Below are 19690 nucleotides of genomic sequence, written 5' to 3'. Positions count from 1 at the left end.
GATCACAGCACTTATCACAATGTCAAACTTATATACTATTACTTTGCACTCAGCTTTCAGGGCAAATAATTTTATTTTTTTTTTATGTGTTTTAAACATTAATTTCACTCAACAGTTCGCTATGCTATGTAGGGTTGCAGTCCTAAGCTTTCAGGATGAAGATATGTAAAACTGGGATCAGGTTCAACCATAGCTCCTCTCTCTGATGCATATATCAAATTCATGTCTTATCAAATAGAATGGTAATAATGTTGGGTTTTACCCAGTTGTGAATATACACAGCCTGCACCCCATTCAACCAACTCTGTAATAGAGCGTACTCAATTCTTCCTCCTAAGATGGGGAGAAACGTGACCTAAGAGTTCTGTTTAGCATTTTGGATGCAAAGCATGAATAAATATATATATGTATATATATATATAATCTCTGAGAACATAACATGTATTTGGAGGGGGAAAAATGAAAAGCTGCTGGATCTCATTTTTATTCCAATACTTAACATACTACCAGTATTTCAGAAAGGGATTCACCTTGTCAATTGTTGAGAATATGCAATAGAGTATGTACGCAGTAAGGAGTTTCTATATACTGACAAGTTATCATCTTACTCCTGAAATGCTGGCTATAATAAAATTTCAAAATTAAAACTGTTTTTCACAGATTGGAGGAGTTGTTATAAGATAAGCAATGTTGTGTCTCATTTCCCAAATATCTGTCACGTTTCTCAATGCTCATGTGAAGGAGTACCTTATCATAACACATAACCAGAAGAGGCCAGGGCTTCATGTTGCTCTGGAAACCTTAACCCTAATCTTTGATTTTTGTAAGCTTTGAAATCTCAAATATAATGCTGTATTAATGTAAGGCTGTACATTGAGTATACTGTATAAATTGTTTTATGTGAAGGGTAAATGTTAGGAAATTTTAAAAGCTTGGACACTGAAGCTGCACAGCAGCAGTCTGTGAATGGTGGTAGTTTTTGTGGTCTGGATGACTGCCCACTGGAAAATAAGCTTAAATTTGATCTGGATCAGCTTCTAGTTTAGGTCATGGGAAGCTGTTGTAGGGTTTGCTCTGTCTCTGTGTTAACCATTACGCGCTTATTGTAAGTGGAAGCCATCTAAAAACCTAATTGGGAAATCTGACTTAAATAGCTGGAACAAGGAGCTCAGTATTTAACATACATGATAAAGTAGTAAAAGCCTTGGTCTTTACAGCAGCTAACATATTTAAGATAAACGAGTTCCCTAACTGTTTTTCTCACCCTGAATCTATGCTGTTACCACTTTATTATACCCAGTGATATTTAAAATACGAACTGAAATTTAACATAGTCAGAGCAGGTTTAAAAAAAAATTGCAACTAAGAAAATAAAAGAAGCAGCTATAAACTGCGTTACTGGTACATTTGAATTATGTATGGCTGAAGTAAGTCAATTTAAGGCAGGGAATCTCTGCACCTTTCTCGTTGATGTTAATAGGGCATAATTAAGGCATTTTGTTGGTGGCATCAGTATTTATTTTCTTTACAGATTAGCATTCTGCTTTGAGAGGCAAAATGGTACATAGCTAAAAAAGAGGAGATTTGGTGGAATAAAGAATATGACCATTTACAAATGCGTAAGAAGAGTGGTGCATAAAGAAAGGGTCCCTTCGTTTCCACAGCAAAAAGCGGCTTAAACTATACCAGAGGTAACTGAAGTTAGATAATAGGGAAATTCTGTAAGGGTGTATGTTGTGTAATAGGTGTAGTGCTGATGTGGGATGTCATCAAGAATAGGAGAGACAAAGATCTGTTAGAAGTTGCATAGGTAAAAACTGACCTTTAGGCCAGAAGGAGGGACTGATAACTTCTCAATCTGAGGGCTGTAAAGGGCCAAATAACCTTGTTGATTTCAGCTGATATCAGGGCTCTAGAGAAATTCTTCTTCATTCCCAAGTATGAAGCTGTCATCATTTTCCTGAAGTAATCAAGAAATTGTTTCTCATCTGTAAGGTGATGAATAAATCAAAACCTCCATAGAACTGCACGTTTTATTCACGTGTATGCCAAGTACTGATGATATATTTGTGGAAATATATTTGTTACCTGTAGTTGAACTGAGCTACAGGAAGATGTCTTCAAGTAAGATTTATGTAACTTCATAACTTCCTGTGCAAATTTAATGTATTTTACTAGGGAATATCACCTAAACCATAAATACTGCAATTTAGTGCCGTAGGGATCTGTGTGTAAAATATTTTTGTCACAAAGAAAATGTCTGCATGATTTAAAAAAAACAATCTCAACAAATTCAGAAAGGGAGAAATGGATCTATATTTGAAGGCATATCCTTCAAATATTAAAACCAAAGAGATCAGTTTTGTCTTTTTGGAAATTGTGATTATCATTTTGTTTGACTTTAAAAACAAAGAAGTCTTTGGGGAATGCTGTGTTTAGGATTATGGTAGAGTGGAGTTCATACAGCTTCTGCGTGCTGGTTCCTGCATGGTTGCAGGGAGGCCCAGGTTACAGGGAAACTGTAACAGCCTCCTAATGTAAGGAAATAACTTCATGGTAGTTATCACCTGATCTCAATATAAACCGGCCAGGAGAAGTTTGTCTTTTTTTGTCATCACTTTCAGCTGGACATGGCTTGCTACATTTTTACCCTTCCTTATTGCAGTTTCCTTGTTCTTTTAATCAATGGGGCTCCTATGGGTCTGTCTCTGGGTCCCTGAACTAACAGGGGGTGCCAACAGTTCCCATTGCCTTAAATGGAAATTCTTTGACTGGAAAAAAAAAATAGGTTGCCAGTGAAATAGTAAGAAATCTGACCCTGCTAACAAATGCGGCTCTGTCAGCAACCTGTTTACAAAACTGTCACCAGACCTAGTTAAAAACACTGTGTGTGTCCTGGGTCTGATTTGCAGTGTAGTTTGGGTCTTAAGCATGTTTTGCAAACTGGAGCTATGCTTAAAACTACATTTGGCAGTAGCCATGTGGTACACAGATTTCATATTTGGTCTGGGGGAGGGAGAATGAACAATTTCAGAGAATTAATGTGTTTGAGAAAGTCAGGGTATACATAAAAACATTTCATGAATACATTAAAGGCAATTTGAAAGGGTGTATTTGCTCAGGTTTAGCAGGTCATGACTTTGAGCACTGAAAGGCAGTGCCATGGCTTCAGCACAGTGAGTTAAAGCAGCATTAATAGGAGGGAAGGGAAATTGGTAATAGCACAATCAAAGTGTCAATACAGTTACTGCATATGAAAAATAAAGTCTAAGTTACTTGCTTATAGGAATCTTAACAGCAGAAGGAGGAGAGAATTCTCTTCTTCCAAGGAAGCATTTAACTGTCTTTGCTGCTAAATATTTTTCTGTTCCTGCAGTGCCCTGCATATTTTATCCACTGCATACCTTCCAGCTTATGCAACAAATGAGGTAATATTCTTCTGAAAGCTCTTTCTCCTAGCATTTGCGCATTGCACAATTCAGTTGACTCGGTGCATCCTACAGAAAAAGTAATGACTGCCTAAGTAGACTTTGTGCCAGAATCTACCTTCCTGATCAAGACACCTGAAAAGTAGATAATTGGCTTAAGGTAACAGAAAATTCCATTTCTGCTATGTGAACTGGACGCCTAGATGTGCAGATGAGAGAGGTAGGCAGTGATTCAGAGCATTTAAGAGATATGCCTCTTTTCCTATAGATTACATGTGGATCATAGGAGGGTCCTTGTGATGCCAAATGAGTCTATATTTCGTGTGTGATTCTGCTAGCTAATTCTGAAAGAGTAGGAAAGTACATCTAGACAAGATGATTGGAGTTGCTTGGATTTGCTTGGCATCCTAATCTTTGTTTAGTTGGCATCCAAAAAGTTGAATTTCCTTTTTTGAAAGACCAAATGAATATTGTGCTCTGAAATTAAAGAAGTAATTGAATGTAGGTATGTTGTATATGCATGATACCTGATGGCAGATTATTTCAATTGTTCTTTGAGTTTGCTTGAGCTGAGAAGATGGAATCAAGTAGTCAGAACATGCCCTTGTGTCTGTGTGTCTACACACAGTATGACTGAATTGAGATTGCACACGTAATTTACACAAGCTGGAGCATGAGCAGGCCTGCTGTGCTAAAGCATTGTTTTCTGAAAATGTACACACGCAGCGTAAAAACATTAGAATTTGCACTGGTCTATTGTAGCATGTTCCAGTGGCTGAACATTGGTTGTATATTTGATAGCAACATTCACTGTCGCTAATGCTGTACTCTTTAAAGACAATGGCAAAGCAGTGGGGATAGCTCGGATGCTAAACAAATATCAGCTCAACTCAGAATGAATCTGTGTTTTACTTCAGCAGAACTGTTTATACTAAAGAGATTTTCTTCCCCTATGTTTTGATACTAAGTTGTTTCCATCAAGTGAACGCTCATGTAAACATCATCTCCTGTATCACCCTGAAAATCATTCTATGCCAATTACTTTAAAAACAAATACCAGATGTCTGTTTATATTGTTTGAGGTGGATGCTCACAACTGTCGGCAGCACTGGCCTCTCTATGATTCTGGCTGTGATGGAAGTTCCAGCACAGTTCTTAGTTATTCTGGTTTATAATTCAGTGTCAAAGAAAACAAAGTCGTACTGTGGTCTAATTGGGAATGTAATTCAAGTACCTCTGCAAAGGCTTGTTTTCTTAAAACTTCTCTTCTTTGCTTTGGTCTCATCACCTCTGCATCAGATTCAGATACGAACTTGGCTTGGTCCTTCTATGTGCAGATACTGTTCTAGCACAGCTAGAGTAATTCAGGCTCCTCTTGCTTCTCTTTCTGCCCCCCCACTGTTCTGTAGTTGTGGTTATATGTATTGCTGTATTACAATATGCTACTTCTAATTTAAGGGTCTTATACTTGGAGGGAATGTCAACGAATATCTTCCCTTTAATCAAGTGTTAAGGTTCTGTTCTGCTTCTGACATGTCACTCTATGCAGTATTTGACGAAACCAGAATCTCAGTTCCTTGTAATGGACATTATTACTCTATGTTACTACATGCCCTAATTTTTAGAGGTAGACAATATATTATATGTATACACTGATATATATACTTATATATACTATATATATATTTTTTTACTATACACATATTATGCATGAAATTATAAATCACAATTATATTGTAGATTATTTAATATAATCGACTTCTAACATACATGGAGAGAAATTATGGTTGTGTGAAATACATATTTTAGCCTGTGGCAAAACAAATAATAGGTGTTTTACCTACATACTTGGCATACTGTTGTTTGAACCTTGAGAATGTAGAATAATTTTGTGGTTTAGAATTTTGTGGTTCTAACAAATAGTTGTAATTGGGTAATTCGCCATCTGATGGCACTTTGTTTTAAACTCAGAAACCCTAGGCTGCTAAGGAAACACTGAAGAATCGTAGCTTGCATCTATAGCAAATACCTGAATTCAGTGACATTCATCTCTCTGATTCTTTGTAAGCTGCACGCATGAACAAGGAAGAAGAAATTAAATAGGAAAATGCACTTGGTCTAGACTGTGGTATTTATCTAGAAATAATTTTGGATATCTATGAAGGGATTCTCTTAATAAATTCCACTTCGGTGAAAGGAGTAGAAGTAGTAGGAGGGCACTCGAAGTGGAAAGTTGGAGTTGCTATTGCTTATGTAATGGAAAGGTTAAAATCTTCAGTAATAATGAGGAAAGGTGTTTAAAGTTGTTTTTTTAATCTTTTCATTTACCCTTTGATTCAGGCACTCTTCATACTAACATTCGTGAATATCAGTAAAAGGAGGAATATCCAGCTAGTGACTGAAAAAGCTAAAGATGTGAAACCTATTTTCAGCTGAAGACCCTGATGTCCAGCATGCCAAACTATTCCACAACCTTTACCCCAAGAAAGGTAGAGGTTTAGGCCTTTTGGCAATGCTGCAATGTTTTCTCAGCAGGACTAGGTATTTAGATCATGGTGGTAGGTTCAGTGTGGTTAGTTTTTCATCTCATACATGAAGTCTTAGCCTCTACCATGAGAAGAGGCAGCTGTCTCCTGGTAGTCTTGAGGATGATGTGTCTGAGAAAAAAAAAAAAATCATGGTAAGAAAATAATTTTAGAAAGTTAAAGGGATTTTAAAAAGTAGAATGAGACGTTTTTATTTGACTTTCCTCACCATGGAAATCCCAAGAGTCTTCTTAATAGAAGACTTCATGTTTAGAACTCAGAGTGAGCAATAAAACCCCCTGTAATTGAATTACTGTAGTTTAAGCACATCAGTATTTTATCTTTTGTTGTTTCATTCCGTCAGAGGTGAGAAGTGGGTGTTCAGACCTGCTGGGAAGCTGCAGTGAGTCTGTTCCTCCTAGTAGCAGAGAACTTCCATTTTTAGCCTTGCAGGATTACAGGGTAACAGACATGAAGTCTGTGATATGTGTCTGGCTTTACCTTTTGTTTTTGTTCAGTCAGGGAAGTGGGAATTAACTAGAAAAAATTATAACTACCCAATAGCTTGGTTTGGATGAGTTGAGATGGTAGCTACTGTGCAGCTGTGGCCTCTTCACAGCTGCAGAGGCTGAAGCTGATCTGGGGTGCCACCTGAAATGTCTTCATTCTTGACTTTGTGCTGGGACAGTCATAGAGAAAAACTGCAATTCTGAAATTGAAAGAAGTAAGGACATATTTCCAGAAATGTGGTTCTCGGCAGAGAAGAAGGTTGATGTGCTTGGAAAAAAGTTAGTGAGCATATAGTTAAAGACTATACTGTAATGCATTTACACCAGTTTGCATGATCATTTGTAATGCTGGCATTTTCTAACTTTTGAGTGTTTTTATAGCTTTAATATTTCTAGCACAATTTTGACAATATGCTTCTTGAAAACTTTAAGGTAAAAGCAAAAAGAAAAAGGAATTCTGTTACTCAGATGTGATTGATTCCCACATGGATCATCATCAACATTTAGAATCATAATTTCCATTACTTAACCAATGGGAGTGGCTAATAGCAGGAAGCAGTAGGTTATGATCTCTTCTGTGGACCAGCCACTTAGAGGAAGAAAGGATGTAGCTGCTAGTAGATGTCACAGAAACTGGTTGAAAACAAGAGTGCTGGCATTTGTGAATTCTTAGTTCTATTCCGCAGTCTGGTGGCAGTGTGTGTATTTAACACAATGGACCTTTATGCCCTAGCTATGTTGTATCTGCCTCTTGGAGTCTGCTCTGCTCTTCCATTTCTTTCTTGTTACCCCAAGCTCTTTGGCTTGTTTCCAAACTAATAAGCTTCCTCAAGTGTACTGCATGGGCACCATCAGTGGGTATTTATGGTATAATGGACAGAATTTCTCCGCTGTCAGTTGTGGTGTCACAGCAGCTCCTGGGGACCAGAACCAGAAATACCATTATAAGTCCCAAACTTCCCTATAGATCCTTCTGTAATTGGGAGGATGCTCAGTTCATCTGTGGGAACAATACACACACAGTCTGGTGATGGACGTGGAGAAGGTGTGTGAGGTCAAGGTCATCCTCTGTTTCAGCGGGATGTTAGAAAATAATGGTACTGCTCTCCAGCAGACTTACATGGAGCATGGATAAAACATAGTTTTTAGGACTTTATAACTTGGCCAAAATTTGGCAGGTCTTCAGAAGCCTAGTACTCAGCATGACCCTGAGAGTCTGATCCCAGTAAGGTAACCCCTTCCCCACTGCCAATATCTCTCCCAAAACAGATTCTCAGTGAAATGGCTGTAAGAAAAATGTGGGGGAAAAGTGAGATTGCTCCCCTTTAACCCCATATTCAGAACAGCTGTACTATTTTAGTTGAAACTTACCAGAAAAATTCAGCCTGATGCAGACACTGAGCATGGAAAACTTCAGCTCGAGCACTTAGAGTTTGGCAAAGTTATAAACAAATGAAAGCAGGGTCCTACAATGGAAAGTGTCAAGCAAGCTTAACTATTGGTGGAAACAACAGTAGCATGTATAATACAACTATAGATGTACATTTTTATGCATAAGCAGATAGAGAGTATCCAGGATGATAGAATAGATGTCAATAGCTCAGTTGTGTGATGGTATTACTGGTCAGGTACAAAGCAATGAATGAGGTACAGAAGTCAGTCTGTAAACACTTTTGATTGTTCATTTTAAGCTCTAAAGGGGCAGTTCAGAGGTGCTACAATTGTAACTCAGGAGAACTCCTTACCTTGCTGAATGCAATGAAACTACTTCTTTTAGACCAGCATAATTTTAACGAGAGCTGAGCAGGGGTTTGGCCAGTGTCTCAGTGTTTAAGTGCACTCACTTGCCGTAAGTCTGTGGAGAATTAAGCTCTGGAGGTGATATTGAAACAATGGAGTAACAGCTGTGGAAAAGTTTGCCCTTTGCCTATTCTGTGTGTCATGTGTTCTCACCAGCCATGCAATGTATGCTTGGGAGAGGAAAGGATGTGAGTTTTTTATATGCAATAAACTTATCTGCAATAAACTTATCTGTCTGTTTTACTTCTCTGGATTACAATAGAAAATAATACTTGAAACACTCAGTGAGTTTAACTAAACAATGAGTGACAGAACCAACATTATTCTTTAGGAAAATTGTGGGTAGGGCTTTTCCTCATCTCCCTGTGCAGCAAAAATAGCGTTAATAATGTTTGCATCAGAAGTTTCTCCTCTTGAAAACTGTCTAGATGGCATAGGCTTTTTGCTATTTCTCTTTGGCATGGTATGCACATACTGTAGTAATCCATTTTTTCATCAGCTTGTTGCTAATAATGAGCCACCTAAGCTCTGAAAACCTCCCTCTGCTCTTAGCTGTAGAAGAATGCTTAAAGGATTTAGGGATGTCAGTCATCATCTTGTTTTTTAGCAGGAGTATGTGTGTGTGGGGATGAGGGGAAGAGAGCCCAAGCAGAGTTCAGAAATTACACTCTGTGTGTGGTCTGAGGTTACTTCTCATTTCATGAAATGCACGCTTCATTCCTGGCTCAGGCAGAACTTGCACGTCACTGAATAAGTCCCTTATCCAGTTTCCAAAACACTGAAGAGATTTGAAAGGACTCTGTGGGTGGACTGCTACTATCAGCAAAAGCAAATAAGCTAACCTATTTAGCTAAGCATTTTTTAATACTTAAACAGAATAACACTTGAACAATTGTGGCCAGCCAAGAGAAGAGAAGGGGAAAAAAATGCAGAAGTTTAAGCAGTCACACCTTAATTAACATTAAAGGCTGGATTACAGCTCTTGGTGTGTGAAGGTGCTGTCTAACCAGTCCAGGGAGAATACTAGGAAATGATTAAATGAACTGACTGTGCTGGTAGGAGTTCCCTGTGGTTTGCTTGCCATAGTTTATCCAGCATTTCACCTTCCTTTAATCAAATGTGGTGCAAACTCATTACAGTCACTCCCAAATAGATGAATCCAAAGACTCCTTATATCAAGCTGTTTTGGTGTCCAACATAAGTAAATGTTTCTACCCTGCAAAACCAGGGGTGTCCTGCAGCAAAGCATTATTATAGCAAATGCTAGCTCTGTGCTAAATCTCAGCATCCAAAATAAATTATGGTTTGTTTCATAGTGGAAAAAAAACGCAAGCAAAAACCAAAAGAACAAAAACAACAATAGAAATTCCCAGAATGCAGTCAGGATGCTAATGGACCAAACCAGCAACGTTGGGGGAAATCCAAATGACAGGGCAGCACCAGGGAGCCTTACAAAATGTTACTGTTCATCTAGTTGGAAGCTGTTTGGCCAAAAACTCACCCTGGTTGAGTGCTCAAATTCTGTTTTCAGTCCAGTACTCAGTGATCAGAATATCACCAATCTTGATCGATTTACTCCAAATTAGCAGTGTAGCAAATATCCCAACTGCCTGACCCATGTATTTACAGGACTAATTTCATTATTGCTCTGAGCTAAATCAAGATGGAAGAATCTCTTTCAAAGAGAAACTCAGAAGTCTGGAAGCCTCAAATCAGCATCTGTGACAATCAATGCAGGGCGAAGTGTGGTAACATAATTTAGTTAAGGCATCCTGTGATAGGTATGCAGCAATGATCTCCTTGCCTTGGGTAGCACAGAATGGACCCACACCTCTCCAAGTTCTAGCAGAGTGCAGGGCTAAAGACCTTTGTGCAGGGAGATAACTAAACATTCTTCATTGTGGCATTGTGGAAATTGTCAGGTTGTAGATGGAGGATTTTGCTGAGACCTTTGCAACCCAGAATACAACTTCGAATACTTCTCACATGCCAGTGTCAGTGTTAAATTAGGTCCCAAGGGTCTCGTGTTCTGAATGAACAGCAGAGAAATTAATGTTGCCAAGAGGCTGTTAAATCACAAGGAATAAGGAAGAAGCATTTGATGGTTTTGCTTCCTTCATGCAATTCTTGCTCGCCTAGTGCATGCCAAATACTGATGAATTGCAAAAGCCATGTTGCATGTTGTCTTTGCAGGATGCATGGAGGCCGAAAGATCTGATGACACTGTGCAGTTATTGTCTGTGTCTACAGCCCAGTGCCACAGACCTCCCCCATCACACCTTCCATGTGGGGAGGAGGTGGCAGGCTTAGCCATTCTTTTGATATCGGATCTGCATCTGTCCCTAGTTACCCTCTCCCTATGGGGAAACTGGGGCACAAGGCAGGTAAATGGCACATGCAAGAGGTCTGTTGTGGACCCAGTTGCCCTAGACCTGAGCTGCGAAAATTTTCTTCCTTTCTTAGGTTGTAACATCCTGCAGCAGATTTTCCACTGGGCTGTTTGACAGACCTGCCTGAAGAGTGAGCACTGGAGGAGGTTGTGACATGAAGCACTTTGTGCAGTCAAGGATGGTTGATATGGAAATCTCCAGAGTGTGTGCAGTTACAGTCTAGACAGGTTAGTCAACATAGACCCAGAAAAGATGAATATGTTGGGGCATGTGTAATGAAAAGTTAAGACTAAACAAATCTGGACAATGGAACAACTTAGCTGATGAGGAAAAGTGGGATTTGAAGAAATTTTTAGGGTTTACTACAGACCTATCACAAATGGTCCAGAGAGAGTGCTGAGTAACAGCATACCAATGCACTATGAAAGTCATGTGTTTTCCCTGCCCTTGGAAGACAGCAGCTGATGTTGACGTTCTCCACATTTTCACCTGCTCCAAAGCTGAAATTTGTCTTGTGTTGTTGTTTCTCTGACTAGTCTGACTAGTTCTGGACAAGGTGTTAGCCCCTCATTCATTTGTGCTTAATGCACAGCAGCGAATCCAGCTGCTGAAAATATATGGGTCTTTTCTTGGCAGTTGTCTCCATTAGCATCTGGCTACTAAGACCAAACTGTGCTGCCAGACCTCCACGATGCTGTCCAGACAAGGCTTTCCCAGAGTTGGATGAGCCTAGGAAAAAAACCACCAAACCCAAAACCCTCTTGGAGAAATCAATGCCAGCTTCAAATACCACACTGTAAAGTGCTTCTGCTTGTGAAGCTAGCAATCAGAAAACTTCTGCCTGGAAGAGAGCTCTGAACCAACTCCTATTATAGGGCCTGATGCTGATTTCTTGGTGGTAAATGACCACATTACTCTTTGGGGCCTGTGGGTGTCAGAGAAAAGATGCATGTGAGAAAAGTCACTGGCTGAAAGCAGGGGCATGGTTTGAAAACTAGAGGTAGCTTAGTAGCCCAAGCCTGTTTCCGATTAAAATAAGAGTCCTTCAGAGGAATGGAATGTAAACCACATACCAATTATTGGAATCCCATAAAGGAAACTCCCTTTTCCATCTGTCTATCCATCCATCCATCTGCCCACCCACACAAATACAGTGTCTTAGAAATATCCCTCTGTAGAAATTATGGAAAAATCCAGTCCTTGCTTCATTTTTCCTTACCTCCCAGGTGCTGGATGACAACTGGAGAGATGAAATTGCAGTGAAGCCACTTAAACACTTATCAAAGAAATAGACCTGCTAATTAAAAGGATAATGTTTGCTGGCACCAAGACAAAACACACAAAGCTGAATCTTGAGGCCTTCCTCAAGCGAACTTCTGTGGCAGTTGGCTGTGTGAGGGCTGCAGGAACAAGCCTTTAGAGTGAGATCCACTCAAAGCAAAAGCATTAGATCAGCGCACTCATTATAAAAAAAATACTAAGGCATGCATATACCTGTTTCATTTGCCAAATCTCTCATTGCTTTGTATTCCCATTGCACTTTTTAATGAGACTTTTCCATGTAATTGATTACAGTAATTATTACTGTAAGTATTACAGTATCTATTTTACAGATGGTAAAACCAAGACACAAAGTTCAGACAGCAAATCGGTGCCGGACTGTGGTAGAGTGCTATTTCTGTCTCTGACCAAAATAAACACTGTTTCTCCTACGTATGTACTGATCTCAAACACACTGCTTAAATGAGCAGATCTTCCCTATGTGAATGAAGGCAATATATCTGTTTTGGTGAGCACTCTCTACTTCCAACATCCATGAGCCCATGTAAGGAATTTAGATCCATGATAAAGGTAACACTATGGCATGATTTTTACATTCCTGATATATTTGCAGGACAGTTCAGTCTCAAAGCACACGGCAGCCTTTGGACAACTGGATGAAGTTTGAAATGTTAATAATTTGGGTAAGTGTTGAGTCTACAGTGGTATTATGGTCTAGTTGGTGGTAAGTGTTTTTTGATACTCTGCTGGCCTCTAGAGGGATCATTTATACACAGGCTGAAGCAGTAACCTAGGGATTTTAAGCATTACTGCCTGCTCTTCGATCTTCTTGCCAGGTAGTTCTTTTCTATTTTGCAAGGCCTTTAAGTAGTGAGGCTTTGTAGCTCTTTGGAAACATGTTTTTTCACTTCCATGATTTTCTTTCTCTCTGGGCAATAGATGTAAGGTATGTTTCTTCTGCTTGAATAAATAAGGGTAGTAGATCCTGGCAATAAACGCTTCTCAACTGCTGAAATGAGAAGCTCTGAGGAAAATGTGCCAGAGGGGTAAGAGAGATAGAAATGCAAAAAAGAGTACAGCATTGTGTGTATAACATTTATCCATAATTTAAAAATTCCTAAATGCTGATAATTCTTCTCATGAATTCTGTCATGTTCACTGAAAAGTGTAAGTGCATTGTGAAAAAAAAAAAAAAAAAAAAAAAAAGGCTTTGAAATTCCTGAAAGACAGCACATCTTCCTTGGCTTTTTCTGCTTTCTGCTTCTCTACTCACTGAATGGGTTTGCTGTATTCTCTGCTTAATTCCCAGACCCCACCTTTATTTGTTTTTTCAGGATTTATATATTAAATCTGAGAAAAACACTGAACAGAAAGGAAGACAGTTTTCTGCAGAGAGTAGATAATATCTGTAAGCAATAAACGCCTTCAGGGAATATTGTGGCTTTGTTAAATATTAAATACATATATTCTTAATGCTTAAAGTGTACCTTTCAGTAATGTCAGAGCATGACAGGCATCTTGTTAGATCTCTGTGAAGGCATGAGTTATTGTTCCAAAGTTATTTGTACCCCTTATCCATCAGTAACAGCATGCACATCTTCCAGGAGGTCCTCAGTTCTGTCCTGGCTGTTTCCTTCATTTCCCGATGGCCAGTTCTCTCCCAGTTGAAATGTCTCTTGTCTACTCAGGATATCTTCATTACCACCCTGTGGGCAGTTTTCCACTTGGAGTGAAGTTGGCTTGCTGCACCCCAGCCCAAACTAATTTTTAATTCTTCTGTTCCTAATGATACAATAATTGTAGAATATCCTTGTGTTAGGTTCTCTTTTTCTCTTTGAAGTGACTGTCAGGAGATTTCAATCTAGGTAGAAGCCTCATCTAGAGACCATTCTGATGTCAAATGCTATTTTAACATTTAAGGGGGCATACTTGTTGACCAGTTTCTCTCACAAAGTTCTTTGTACCATTTAAACATGTATGGCAGGTATTTCTGAGTGCAGCAAAATGTCAAGTAAGGCCTATGTGCCCTTAGATGTACACATCTGTCATGGGTTTTGCTTCTGTTGAACAATTCAGAGTAAAACACTGAAGGAAGCAAAATGCTCTAATAATCAAGATCTGTGGCTGTAATCTACAGCAAAACACATTTTGACTTCAGGAGGGCTAGGCTTCCAGTCTTGTGTGGAAAAACATAAGATCCCACACCACTCGAGCATTCCTGTCTCTAGTGGAAAGATTTCCTCTCATTCTCTCTCTGTTGTGTTCTGCAGATATGTCATCAAAGTACCACAAATCGAGTTATTTATCAAAATTTGCATAAACTTTTCAGCACATACAGAAAGCTATCAGGTCAGAAGACTGAAGCGTAATGTAGTGACATATAAATATTTGGTGAGAACTTTTAAATCATCTGAATGACTGCTTCTGTTTGCTGTGTCCTGCTTGAGAAGCCAGACAAGATAGCCTGTGTAAAGCTAATCTTCATGAGACAAATTATTTAATAAGCACAGTTATCAAAGATCATGGTGAATCTATGTAGTTTATATGTATTATTAGTAAAAAATGTGTCTCCAAATGGAGAACAAATGAAACAAAGGAAATTCTGACTGATCCAATAAAGAAAATTAATGGAGCTGTGTAGAGCTGCAGAGTTTCAGTGTTGTTTTGCGGGCTTGGTTAGTGTGTGGTGTGCAAAAGGAGGCAATCAAAAAGCAACGATTGGCTGGCGTGGCCCTAAAATGTGCACTAGAAGTTACTGGATTAGTGGGGACAATAACTACAGATGCCAGGGAACTGCAACAGCAACATGTCATCCGTGCAATAAGTAAGTGAGGTCAAAGAGAAAGCACAAAGACCACATTCAGAGACTGTGTCCTTTTGTTGTGGCAAACAGCCTCAAATGCAAATGCTTGTTTGTTCGAACAAACCTTGAGGAAACTACTGAAAATTGGAACAAATTTTAAAAATATGCAGGTCAGTGAGAGCCTTTCAGGAAGACAATGCCAGGGTATTTTGGATTCATCGGGTTGCAGGTGACAGCACAGAACTGGATGAAAATGTTGTAGCAGTTCTGCAGGTGCTGCATGACAACGGTAATCACTGTTTTATTAAATGAGAGTTAAAATGGGACTTGATATAACCTCTGTTCTTCCTCTAACTGAGCAGCTAGACTGTCACATACAACCTAGGAGGATGAATATGCAAAAAATCTTGATGCTATGAGCAACTTAAACCCAGTCCATCTCTTGGGTGTTATTGCAGTGAAGTTCACATATAGTTGTAAAAAGCTGAGGCTAAAACTCTGTCTTGTGAAGAGTAGGAGTGCTACGTTCTTTGGTGGAGAGTGGCAAAAGGTTATTCATCTGATCTGCTGAAGTACGGAATATCCAGGCGGCTTACAATGGAGCCTGAATTAGGTCCTGAATCTCACTGCCTTTCTCTACTCAAGCTCTGGTTTGGTTCACTCATGCTCTTGAATTTGGAGGCTGTAACAGGCATGCACTGTCAGTGAATATGGCCCTGAGTGCTTGAGGCCTTAGGAAGAAGAAAAAAAAAAAATCCTGTCTAAATAAGAATGGAGCTTCAGTTTCAGGTGTGTTGGTGTTGGATCAAAACCTCTGGAAAGTCCAAGAAGCCCATGGTAGATTTTCCCACATGGAGTAGAGGCATACTATGTGCTGGAAGGTCTTTCCTGTCCTTGCATTTTAGCCTTCCACATCAGCAGAATGTCACTGTGTTTGTGTTGACAGAGGAACTTAGCAGCTAATAAGGATTGCCAGGTAGGAAATTATTTTCTCTTATTGCAGGTAACCAAATTCTGCCTTGCTCTAGGAGTACATGTAAAGGCCTATGAGAATGACAGAAGTGTGGTCATTTATGGCACCAGCTGTTACGATATTAATTTCAAGCTGTCAGTCAAGTTGCAAGTGTTGATTGCTTGCCAGTGAAAGCAGGAGGTAGCGATAGAGACAAGGACCTGGAGACAGTAATTTTATATGTCATAGTCTGATATGATGTGGCAAGGTCTAATATATAGCCACATAGGTTACACCATAGTGTATTATGGAGAAAGGACTGACTCATACACAGAAACAACTGTTTGAAGCCTTCTTTAGTTGAAAACAAGTTAGAGTACCTAATTTGTTTTTTCAGATGATTGTTCCTATGAATAGCAGGTCTTCTATGCTCAAAGCAACATCATAGTCTTGGGAAGATGCTGAATCAAAAGTCTTTGAAAGAGGTAACCAGATATTCTTATACAACTAAGGGAAAAAAATTATTTTATTAATAGTAATGGCTCTGTAACTGTTTAATTTTTTTTTTAATATAGATTCATAGAATTTAAAGCCAGAAGGGACCATTAGCTTCTTTCACAACCATTGAAGTTCATTTGCTTTATGTTAGGGCATTAAGTGAACTTAGAATACAGGAAACTTAAACAGCTTTCACTGTGCTTTATAATTTCAAGACTGGCCAGAGCAATGTATTCATACATAGCCTTCAGATGTTTGTTATAATTAGCAAATCTTAGTATCTGAAAGCAAACCAAATTTTCCACATTATTTTGCTGTATCAAGAACACAAGATATTCCATCATCTGTTCTTACTCATCTGCACACAGTGTCAAAACCAAGAAAACTGATTTCCATTAAACCAGTTTGTTTGTTTGTTTTTCTGGAAACAGGAATACAAGGATCCATTCAAGGATTTATATTTTCTAGACTCCATCCCACTACTTTGCTTAGGTTTGCATAGGAACTCCAGTACAGAGTTCACCTTTCCAATGGGAACTCCAAAATGGAATTCACCTTTCATGACTGGACTCTTTTTTCCTCAGTGAGATTTTGGAAATTCTCCAAGAAAGAGAAGAAAGTCATTGGAATAGTAGGAGAAAACTGCAACTTCCAGTTTACATGAGAGACTCTTTCTAGCAACAATCTGACTGGGCCTATTCAGCACACTGAATGCAGTAGCAGAAGGGACAGGACTCTAATGAAATATTTTTGTTACCTATCTTTTCAGCCTTCATTGTTGAAGAAACTGGAAGGTATTTACTGAATCAAGCAGAGCTCGAGTAGTGAAATGCTGCCACTGGCAACTGAATTCTTTCTCTCTCTAACACATTTAACATGCGGCGTATCACCAAAAATTTAGCAATATTGCTTGCTGTGTGCAGGGGTCTCACTTGCAGAACTGCAGAACACTCACAAGAGTCGTGGAAGTTAATGGAAGTGATGTCTGGAAAATGTAGGGTGCCTGCTGGAGCCAAAAAGTCTGAAAAAAAAAATAATCCTAGGACCTTCAATTTAGGCACCTAAAAGAGGTGGGCCCCTTGGACGTTTGTTCTTCAATTCCCATCCTTTATAGTAGTCCCTCATTTCGTAGGTTTGTTATAAGTGCAGTTTGTGAAGAACTCAACTATTATAATAAGAAGGAAAGCAGGGAGACCTGCAAGCAACTTAACACTTCTGTCTTCAAAGTTCTACATTGGGCAGAAGACATGTGCAGAATGTTGGAGACGGGACTTGCTGACTGGGAGCTCGGTCTGTAAGCCCTCACCATATCCTGAGGCACACACACAAGTGAACCCAGGGGAGATTTTATGGGTGAGGGAAGTTCTGCTGGTCTTCATTTTAAAGCATTGAATCTGCAACTTCATTGTGTATTTTTAGTTCTACATGTGTGCACCACACATGCAAAATACTGCTGTCCCTAATACCTTTGCTTCTCAGCATCCTTATAGCTCTGACCCTAATTGGAGGTACCAAAAATATTCCTTATATTACTGGGCTTCTTTTTCTCTAGAAAATTGCTTGTGGGTTTTCTACATGAAGTTATCCTTTATGTCTAAATCAGAGAAATTATTTATTTGTCGACAAACACACCACCCTCCCTCCAGAATCACAAGGGAAATAAAGGGCTTTGAATTCTGTAGGATTGTCCTGTCTTTTACCTGCTTTGGTTCTCAGTTCTGTAAGTGGTCATTTATTGATCCAGTTTACAATTATTTGGCATCTGCTTTGTTTCTACTCACTACTCCCTGCCCTATCCTTCTTTCTGAGGATGTCCTGTCTGGTATTTCAGTGAAAGGATTTCTCTGATAATACTAACATTCACAAAAATTGCCTCTCACTATGCGCAAGGTAGTACATTATTTTTCTAATACAGTATGAATTGCTTTCTCATCTTTTCTTGTAAGTAGTACTTAAATTTGCAGTATGTCTCACTTTAAGTCTATCAAATACCACAGAGCTTTCTCTTCTACCAGTAGAGGAAACCTCATAAATGTTTAATGGCTATCACTCAGTATATTCCTTACATCAAAGGCACTTCTATGATCTTACTGGAATTTCCGTTCCTGAAGATACATCCATCAAAATTGTCATGACATATAATCATCACTGGAAAAACAAGAGTTTGTCTAGATGCAGTATAGGCTAACAATAACTGTAGGGACATGGCTGAAAGACCACACGTATGGATGTATGCCTCAGGGTGTAAGGTCCCCTTCCAACCCCTGTCCATATAACAGGAGTTCTGCAGTATGCTGCTCTCACAGCCCAAGTCTGTAGGACATTTCTCATTCATCAAACAGAAAATGAATTGATTTGTAAATGAAGCCAACAAATCTCTAGTTGCTGTGTGCGCCTTCTTTTTGTTCCTGTTCTATAGTTCGTAGAGACTAAATATGGTGTCCTTGGGTGAAACAGGAGACCAGGGGACTGCTGGGTTCTTCAGGATTTGCAACTTCCAGATGTTTTTGCACAGCTGTTCGAAATTGAGATGTTGGCTGTATGGCTTTCATTTTGGTTTTCTACAGTGTGCTCTTTTGCTCCTTTATCCCCCTTTCCTTTGTGTGGTATTTGAGATGGTTTAAGGTAAGGGCAGATATGGTCTATCCATTTTTATTGGGGCTCTGGTTCCAATCAGTGCTGCTAGAGGTTGAGTGAACTTCTCTGTCTAGTAGCTTTTTACAAGCTTCTTTACGCTGTCTGAGTAGTTGTGTCTTTCTTAGGCAAAAATGTTTGATGCTGCTGGATTGAATGAAACAGAAATTTTCAAATTAATTTCTGGACTCTGCTAATGAAAAGGAGTAATGTGAAAAAATAAATCACTACTTTGAAAAGACCCCTATGTTGTGTCTCATAAAAGAGCCTTCAGATGTTCTTTAGTATGAACTGTATTTATTTTTATTACTCTTCCTAATATCTAATAATGAAACCTTCTATTTATGTGCTTCATCTTCAAAGTGCCTTGAAAACATTTGTTATCTGAACATCTGCAGGATTGGATGTCCTTGTACAATTCAAAGTGCCTCCCACTACTACACAAGATAATCTTAAATGATTCCAGCATGACTACCACATGCCAGACTTCTGGGAGGATGATTTTGCTTCAGCTTTAACCTCATGCCCTATTTACCCAAAGATTTGCAGCATATTTTAGGCATTTCTTGCTGTAGATTCAAACATGCTACGGCAAAAAATGTCTGTATGACACAGAAATTGAGTTTGATTATTTTGCAACCAGAGTTTTTTAATACATGCTACTTGGTAGCCTTAATATCAGAATCATGTGAAAGTCTAGTGCAACACAAACACATATTAAGATCTTCTGTTCCATTTGGGCTTATTTTACTGTGTTCTTCCTTCACTGTGACAAATTTTCATTTTTACTCTTGGTTTAATTGTTTGATCACAATCTAGTTACAAGAATTTAAAGCCTTTCCTATTGTGCGAGCTGGTCATATTCATCGT

This window comes from Athene noctua, chromosome Z (genome assembly GCF_965140245.1).
Source record: "Athene noctua chromosome Z, bAthNoc1.hap1.1, whole genome shotgun sequence".
NCBI lineage: Eukaryota > Metazoa > Chordata > Aves > Strigiformes > Strigidae > Athene > Athene noctua.
Note: the sequence above shows the minus strand (reverse complement) of the source record.